The sequence below is a fragment of the Meriones unguiculatus genome (genome assembly GCF_030254825.1).
Source record: "Meriones unguiculatus strain TT.TT164.6M chromosome 13 unlocalized genomic scaffold, Bangor_MerUng_6.1 Chr13_unordered_Scaffold_33, whole genome shotgun sequence".
Taxonomy (NCBI): Eukaryota; Metazoa; Chordata; class Mammalia; order Rodentia; family Muridae; genus Meriones; species Meriones unguiculatus.
This window is the reverse complement of record NW_026843645.1, coordinates 1,281,315-1,289,646: the sequence shown is the minus strand read 5'-3', so window position 1 is coordinate 1,289,646 and position 8,332 is coordinate 1,281,315. Positions and strand designations below refer to the sequence as shown.

Sequence of the window (8,332 nt, the reverse complement as noted above, 5' to 3'; positions counted from 1 at the left end):
CCTCCAAAGGGAAAAGGCTGAGCTCTTCCCTTTGGGTTGCTGCGGCGACAAGGGTTGGCTACTGGAACCCGCTTCTGGGGCGCGATGGCGGCGGTTATGGCTCGACTGGTAAGAATGTGGGGGGGGCGCCGCCTGGGCTCCGCCTCCGCCCTCTGCCTCCGCCTCCATCCCCGGCACCGTTTCTGCCCACCCAGGCTCCGCCTCCGCCACCGGGCTCCGCCTACAACCTTGACTCCGCTTCCGCCCCCGGGCTCCTCCCCCGTCTCCGCCCCAGGCTCCGCTCCCACCTGCGGGCTCCTCCCCCTCTTCCACCTCTGCGCTCCGCCTCAGCCCCCAGCAGCTATCCAGTGTGCTAGGTGGTGCTGGGCCTGGGATCGCGGCTGGGAGACGGGGAGGAGAGAGGGTTGGGTCCCGAGGTGGAGGAGCGGCGGGTCCACGGGTATCAGCCATCCAGGTGCAGCCTAGCTTGGCTGGCTGTGGGCGTGTGTGAAGGACCCACAGGACCGTGGTCGTGGGTCTAGGCCTGGGCGATGCAGCCGGGGGCTGGGCGGATCGGGAGAGCCTGCGCAGGTTCTGCCAAGAGCTTCTCTGGAGGCTGCTGGTACCCGGGACTCTGCCCTCCTGCCTCCGGGGTTGGGAGGCGGGGGCGCATTCTGCAGTGGCCCTAGGGATATACTTGCGCGCTGCATCCTGAGGAAGGGTGATGCTGCGGCCAGTCCTCCAGGAAAGGAGGCACAGGGAGTCCAGTGCTGCCACAGCCTGCATGTGGGTTCCTGCAATTAAACTTAAGTCATGAGGCCTGACAGCAAGTGCCTTTTTCTGTGGAACTATCTTGCTGTTACATATTTTCAGTTACATATTTTTTCCTTTTTTTTTTTCTTTCCTTTTTCTGAGACAAGGTCTTACTATGTAGTCCTAGATGTACTTGAATTATCTATATAGATGACAGTGACACTCATACAGACCCACTTGTTTCTGCTTTCCAAGTGCTGCAATTAAAGGTGTGGGCTTGTGTGTACACACATGAAATGGGGAAATCTGAATAAGAATGGTGGCTTCTTATATGATACCAGCATCCTAACAGTGCTACTGCACTGTAAGGATGCAGCTTGTCTGCTGAAGATAACGTGGTAAAGGGATCCATGGTGTCTCTTATTCCTTTAAATGTTGGTAAATCTACCACTTTATCAACATAAAAACTCCAGAAACCCACCATTAATCCCAGCACTCAGAAAGGTAGAGGCAAGTGCATCTCTGAGAGTTCAAGGCCAGCCTGACCTACAAAGCGAGTCTAGGACAGCCAAGGTCACACACACACACACACACACACACACACACACACACACACAAATGTTCTCTTGAAAAACAAAGAGTCCAGGAACCATAAAGAAGATAAAATGTACTTTAAGCATCTTGATTTTTCCTTGACATTGATGAGATAAGGAAGTTCTTTGTCTATACAATTTTGGAAAAACATACTTTTTAATGATAGAATCATATATCTGAAGATCAGCTTCATTGACTTTATTACTATTGAATACTTACTGCTTTCAGTTTTGTGCTTTTTATGCTAATGTTATTATTTACAAGGACAAAGCTTTAAAATCACTGATTTTTATGACAGCTTGATAATTCATTATTTAAAACTATATTTTTGGAGGGCATGGTGAGATGGTTCATTTGGTAAAATAAGTGGTTGTTGTGTAATGAGGGCCTAATCCCTAGCACCCATATAAAAATATCAAGGCTCAGTGATTCACAGCATCTGTAACCCAAGGGCTGGGGAGGCAGAGACTCCTGGAGCTTCCTGGCCACATAGTTTAGCCGCATCAGTGTGCTTCAAGTTCTGTGAGGACATAAGGTTGACAGTAATGGAAGAAGACACCATATCTACCTCTGTTCTCTTTACTCATATACCCACATACATTATCCCCCCCCCAAAAAAAACCTCATTTAACTTTATATTTGGATGATGGTGGAAGTGTAATTTGTCTCTAAAATACAAAGTTACTTATTTAATTACCTTTACTTTTCTTACTCTGTTACTTTGTTTTAGTTTTATTGAGATTTGTCCTTCATGTTTATTTTTTGTTCTACTGTTTTAGAAATAACCCATCTAACTAGGGATGTATTTTAGTAACAGAGCTCTTCTCTAACATGTGCAAGGTCCTAAGTCTTAAGAAATGGCACAGGCAAAAAATTATTTGCTGGCAAAATTATAGATTATATAGATATAAAATTATATATATATTATTAAACTATATTAATTTTCATTAATATTCACTTGAAGTCCTGTATATTCTAAAAATCAGTTGGCTTCAGTATATTAGAAAAGTATTTGAAATGGTTTGCAACTATTAAGCAGTATATTGCAGGTGACATAAGCAAAAGTATGTTCTTCCATAAGCAAAATACTGTATTTTGAGACTGAATTTGTGTGTGTGTGTGTGTGTGTGTGTGTACACCGCAGCGTATGTCTAGATGTGAGAGGACGACTTGCTGGAATGTGTTCTCTCCTACAAAACACGTTCTGGAGATCATCAGGCATGGCTGCAAGCACCTGCTGAGCTGTTTCTCTGGCTTTGAAAATGAGAGTTCTTAAGAACCAAGAATTAACAAAACTGTGACTCAAGTGGCAGTGAGCTGCACACAGAAGGACCTGTGTGAGGAAACTCAGGAGTACTTGCTGTGGAAATAATGGTGTGGACGCTAGAGTTAGAAACCTGAAATTAGTAAAGCTTCATGCTAAATTACTATGAGGGATGAAGTAGGAAAAATGGTTGAAAGTAACAAAAATTCTAACCTCGGTAACTGGTATATAAATTCAAGCAAGGGGAGAAAGGGGAGAAGTAACTGAGTTTGATTTTGGACGTGTTAAATATGATTGTTTTTAATCAAGATGGAACTGTTATTTGGGTGTTCAGATACATGAGCCAGGAGTAAAGACAGGTGAAGAGGTGAAGATTAGAGATTTATTTAGTAGTTATCAATAGTAAGTTTTTTTTTTTGTTTTTTGTTTTTTTTTTTTTTTTTGGTCAGGCAGCAAGAAAGGTATGCGTAACTTAGCAGAATTGCATGCAGGGTGCAGGGAAGTGGTTGTAATTTTAGTTGAGGATCTAATGATGCCCCCCCTGACTCTTTTGTGGGTAATTATAGCTACTTTCATTAAGATGCTAACAGACCCATCATGCCCTGAATTGTGATCATCACCATCCAGGTAAAGTGTAAAAAGATAGGGCAAATAGAGACTAATCATTAATATCTGGGAATCATTAGCACAGAGAGAGCTGTGACATTTCCATAGATGTCTTCAGAATGTTGTCACAGAGATAAGAATAAATTACCAGGCCCCAGGCTTTGGGGTACACCATTGCTTAGGGGATGAAAGAAGAGGAGCAGCAAATAGATTTGGTGAATTTGGAAGGGAAACTCAATTCTCACTAATAGACATTATTTTTCTTATAGGTGATATGAGCTTTAATTTTTGTCTAGTTACATGGCTGTGCAGAAGAGAAAGATTGTTTTCAAATTGAAACAAACTTTTTAGATTTCTTTTTTTGTTGGGGGTCATCAAGACAGGGCTTCTCTTTTTGTGTAGCCCTGGCTGTTCTGGAATTCTGTAGACCAGCCTGGCCTCAGACCCATAGAGATCTGCTTATGTCTGCTTCCCAAGCACTGGAATTAAAGGTATGCACCACCTGGTGAACATTCACTACTCTTAATCACTGAGCCATCTCCAGCTCTCTTTAAATTTTTAACAGATATAATCATGTGACTATGTCTGGATTAGTTGACTATAAGTGGAATGAAGAATATAATGTTTCAGAAGTGTTCTAAGGAGGAAATCATGTGTATTCCCAGACCTTCTTTAGCTGAGACTGAAGATGGACTGTGTGGTGGTGGTTCAGGCTTTTAATCCCAGAGATTGGGAGGGGAGGCAGAGGCATTTGGATCTCTGCATTAAAGAACATCCTGGTCTACAGATAGAGTTACAGGACAGCCAGGAAACCTACACAGAGAAACCCAAACTAAGCAAGCAAGCAAGCAAGCAAGCAAGCAAGCAAAGGACTAGAGATCTAGTAGTCATCTTGGGTGGGAGTAATTTATGAGAGGACAAAGGCTGGCAGACAGCAGCAAAGGGCAGGAAAAAGGTTTCAAAATCTGTAGCGCCCTTCTGGTACATTTCTCAGTTGATGTTCCCTATTCCCAGGTGACGCTCACTTGTGTCAAGTTGACAAAAACTAACTATCCAGCTTGTCTACATAAATTTTCCTGTCTTTATGTCTATTGAGATACACACTTAGTTTTTCCCCACCAAGGCCATGTGATTTAGTGGAGATTGATTGTATTTCAGCTCCAAGGGTAACTTCTGATTAATCTTGATCGATAAAGGTAATCCAGCTCCCTCTTTGGGGAGTGGCTCAGAATCCAAGCTTAAATCTAACAGTGTGTGACTGTGCTTCACAGTCACTATTGACTCAGGTCAACAAAAACTTAACCTTGTCCCACCAAAGGAGTCCGTGGGTTGAGACAGCTCCCTCCTCACTGAATGCAAGCCAGGAATTGTGAGACACACAAGCAACTAGAATCCATCTCTCTAACATGGGGAAAGCCATCTAAAGACCAGCCCACACATGCAGGAAACCAGAGGGGAAAATTAAAGCACCTGAGCCAGCCCTGGTCACAACATGGGTCACGATGCCTTCAGACTTTCTGTTCCAAGATAACAAATGCCCTCAGGAACTAAGCTGGGCTGAATCAAGTTCCTCTCATTTGTAGCTAAAAGCATTCCAATAACAACCTGTACCCAGAAATCCAAGTAGCCACAGTTAGACTTCAAACCTTGTTTTCTTGGCCTCAGCTTCTTAGCCTAGAGATAAGCACTTCACAAAGGTATGGTTTTGCCCCTGACTGAAAATTTACTCTTTCTACTAATAATGAGACAGGAAGAGACCTTTTTCCGTAACAGTGGCAAGAATTTAAGTTAAGTGTTAGAATTCCTAGTCTAGTATAGAAATCTAGAGACTGTGAAATGCTCTGCTGGAGGTAGGATGTATATGTCACACCCACTCCTCCCGAGGCTTGGGGAGCATCACACAGAGTAAGGCAGAGTGCTTGAGAGAGTCAGAGGTAGTGGAGTACTACTATAAAATAGTATTTCCTGGACATGACAGGGTCTTGGTACACATGAATTCTCAGCAGCTGCGACTACATGTGTAAGACTGGAAGAAGATAAAGCCAGGCAAAGATCCTAGCATGGGGGTGGGAGTGGTTCACAAAGTCCCACACCTAGCTGAAGAACTATTGGCAGCTGGAGGAGGAAATGCAACCCTAGGGATGCTACCCCTAATAGATTGCCCATGCCCCAGGCATGGTCTCATGTACATAGAGGTAGCAATAAGTGGACACAGTGGGTTTAAAAGGCCACATGTAGTTGGGGAAAATTGGAAGTGGAGGTTGGTATATAAGAGGAGCTGGATAGGATGAAATAATGATGATTTAATCAAAACACAGTATGTAAACTATAACATTCTCAAACAATAAACATTTTAAAATTCAAGTCTAATTGCTATTGAATATTGTTGACTCTAATTTACTCACTGATTTTCAAGCTACTATGTGTTTCTCTTATGTTTCTAACAGCATGTGTCACCCTAATACTACTTGAACCTTTCTAATACTTAGAATTAATTAGAAGCCTGTAGCTGACCATGGCAATCAAAAGTATTTACTGAAATAACTGCGGGCCATAAATCTAGGTGCCTGCATATTCTAATGACAGCATTCAGATTACTAGAGCTTCAGAGAGAGAGGGTCACTGAAAAGCTTAAGATTCTATTTATAAGTCTAGCAAAAACGAACTGTAAGTTCCCAGGATGATTTTTACTGGTTCCATCCATTTGCCTGAAAATATGATTTAATTTCCATAGCAGAATAATACTCCTTTATGGAAATATTCCACATTTTCCACAAAGGAGATTGTTAATCCTGTCCATTGGTCCTTGAAAGTTGCTGTGACTTTAATCATTATATTGAAAGACAAACTATCAGGGTGACTAGCTTCATTCAGACTAGAGGTCTCCCTCTATCTTCTTTTACTTGCTGGTGATTTAAATTGTAATGTCCCCAAGAAGCTCATATATTTACATGTTTAGTCCCCAATGAGGAACTGTCTGGGAAGGGTTAGGAGGTATGGCCTTGTTAGAAAATATAATTCCTGTTGGAGTTATATTATAGGAGGGTGTGCTTTGAGGTTGATAGGCCAATAGAAGTGACCAGACAGAATGTAGTCTCTGACTTTCTGTCTCCTTCACTTTTTGTCTTTGTTTCTGTTGGTCTTTGTCTGTTTGTCTCTTTGTCTCTGTGTCTCTCTTTCTCTCAGTCTCCATCTCTCTCTCAACCTCTGTCTCTGTGTCTTTCTCTCTCTCTTTCTCTGTTGCCTCTTGTGGTTCAGTATGAAAAGCTCTCAGTTCTGCTGAAGGATGACAATAAGATGAGTGCTTGTTGACATGACATCATGGATGAACTTTATAAAACTATAAGCAAGGTCCCAATTAAACACTTTTTGTTCAAAGATGTGCCTTGGTCAGGGGCATTTTAACAGTAAGCAATTTACTGATTAAGGACATAGCTGTGCATTTAACAAATACAAATTAATACAAATACAAATACAAATCTGTGATAATGTAAAAGTCACATATCAATGACATGTGACTTTATTAATGACCACAATATATGACGCTTTCCTTGGCCCTTTTAAAACATGGCTACTGAAACTATTACTGGCTATCACTTGTTTTATGACATCATTCTCCCTCTCAGCCAATCAGCACCTGATGGAATCTTGAGATTTCTATGGAGATGAGTAAACAAGCTTTCCTCAGTGTCCAATATCTCTTGATCCTGTGCACATGTGACTTTTTCTTGTGAAACCCAACAAGCCTTTGTGTCATTCCTTTATCCAGATCCCATACTTTTACTCCAATTTTCCTCTGTGACAATATCAGGTAGGAAATGAAACTTTAATGTTTATTTAATTGGACAGCTTCCTAGGTAGGGCAGCTTCAAAATGATATGGGATTAAGGGGAATGTACAGAATGACAAGATGGTCTCTTGCTGTGGTCTTGGATCTGAAATTTCCTAGGGTTGTGACTTTCTTTTTTTAAGTTTTTTTTTAAGTTAATCACAGGTCATTCACTTGTATCCCAACCGTAGCCCCCCTCTCTCTTTCCCTCCCAATTTGACCCTCCCTCCCTCCCTTATCTTCTCCCTGCCCCTTTCCAAGTACACTGTAGGGGAGGTCCTCCTCCCTTTCCATCTGACCCTAGCTTTTCAGGTATCTTCAGGACTGGCTAAAATGTTCTTATCTGTGGCCTAGCAAGGGTACTCCTCCCTCAGGGGGGGGGGAGGGAAGACTCAACTGAGCAATTACTCACATACTCACTAAATATACCTTATAGGCTGGCAAGGTCCAGGGCTCCCTGGGGTATCAGATAAGAGCCTGTAAAAGAGAAGGAAACCAGAGAATTCCTGGGACTGGTTTGGCTGAAACAGAGGGGGGGTATGGTAATGAAGAACTGAGGAGCAAGATATTTTTTGACAGATGGTGCTGTTCCACACTAGTGTTGCCAACCCTCTATGAGCAGGGTTGCCTTGGCTGATCTGGCTGGGTTGGAGGCTGTGTCCTACTGTATAGTCAGTAAGCATCCCTCCACTTGGTATTTACAGTTAAACCTGGGCCTTCTGGACAGAGAAATAGGTCCATGCTTCCCATCTAGGACATAAGAGCATCTGTGTTTCCTGCTGTGGTCCTCCAGACACACTCTCTAAAATTAGTCTTAGTGCCAGGACTGCTTGTTCAGAGGTTCCACCTGATACATTGGGTCTGAGTTAGCTGGGTAACCACTAGTTCATGGCTAGAATTCTCTACTAAATAACGAATTCCTGGAAAGCATGACTTACAAAGTAAAACTCTGCACTCCTTTAGCTGAATCTTTTCTCCATGTTAAAAGACATTGGAAAAAATGTCAACATATTATTTTTATTGATTATGTGGGAATTTCCTATAATATACACTACACTCCTTTTCCATTGATTCCAGGTTCACATTCCTACCCATGGGTCACATTCAAAATAAATTAAAAAGATACATCAGTTCCAATATGTGTTGTTTATATACTCATTGGACCATGGTCAATGTCTCAGTGCCCATGCCCATAAAGATAACTGAGTTCATCCTTGCCCAACACTGGACTTACTCCCAAGTAGAAACCATTGCTACTGAAGAGCTCTATACTTCATCAACTAGATCACAATTTTTCTTCATTTATT

The 8,332-nt window shown here is 42.2% G+C and overlaps 1 long non-coding RNA gene across 1 annotated transcript in view; it reads right to left on the bottom strand.

The window, feature by feature from the left end:
• Window positions 1-667: 667 nt before the first annotated feature.
• The window catches only part of LOC132650825 (uncharacterized), a 177,531-nt gene continuing 169,866 nt past the window's right edge, over window positions 668-8,332 (bottom strand). The window contains exon 3 of the long non-coding RNA XR_009588900.1: window positions 668-773. This is a non-coding gene — a long non-coding RNA (uncharacterized LOC132650825). The remainder of the gene's footprint in view (window positions 774-8,332) is intronic.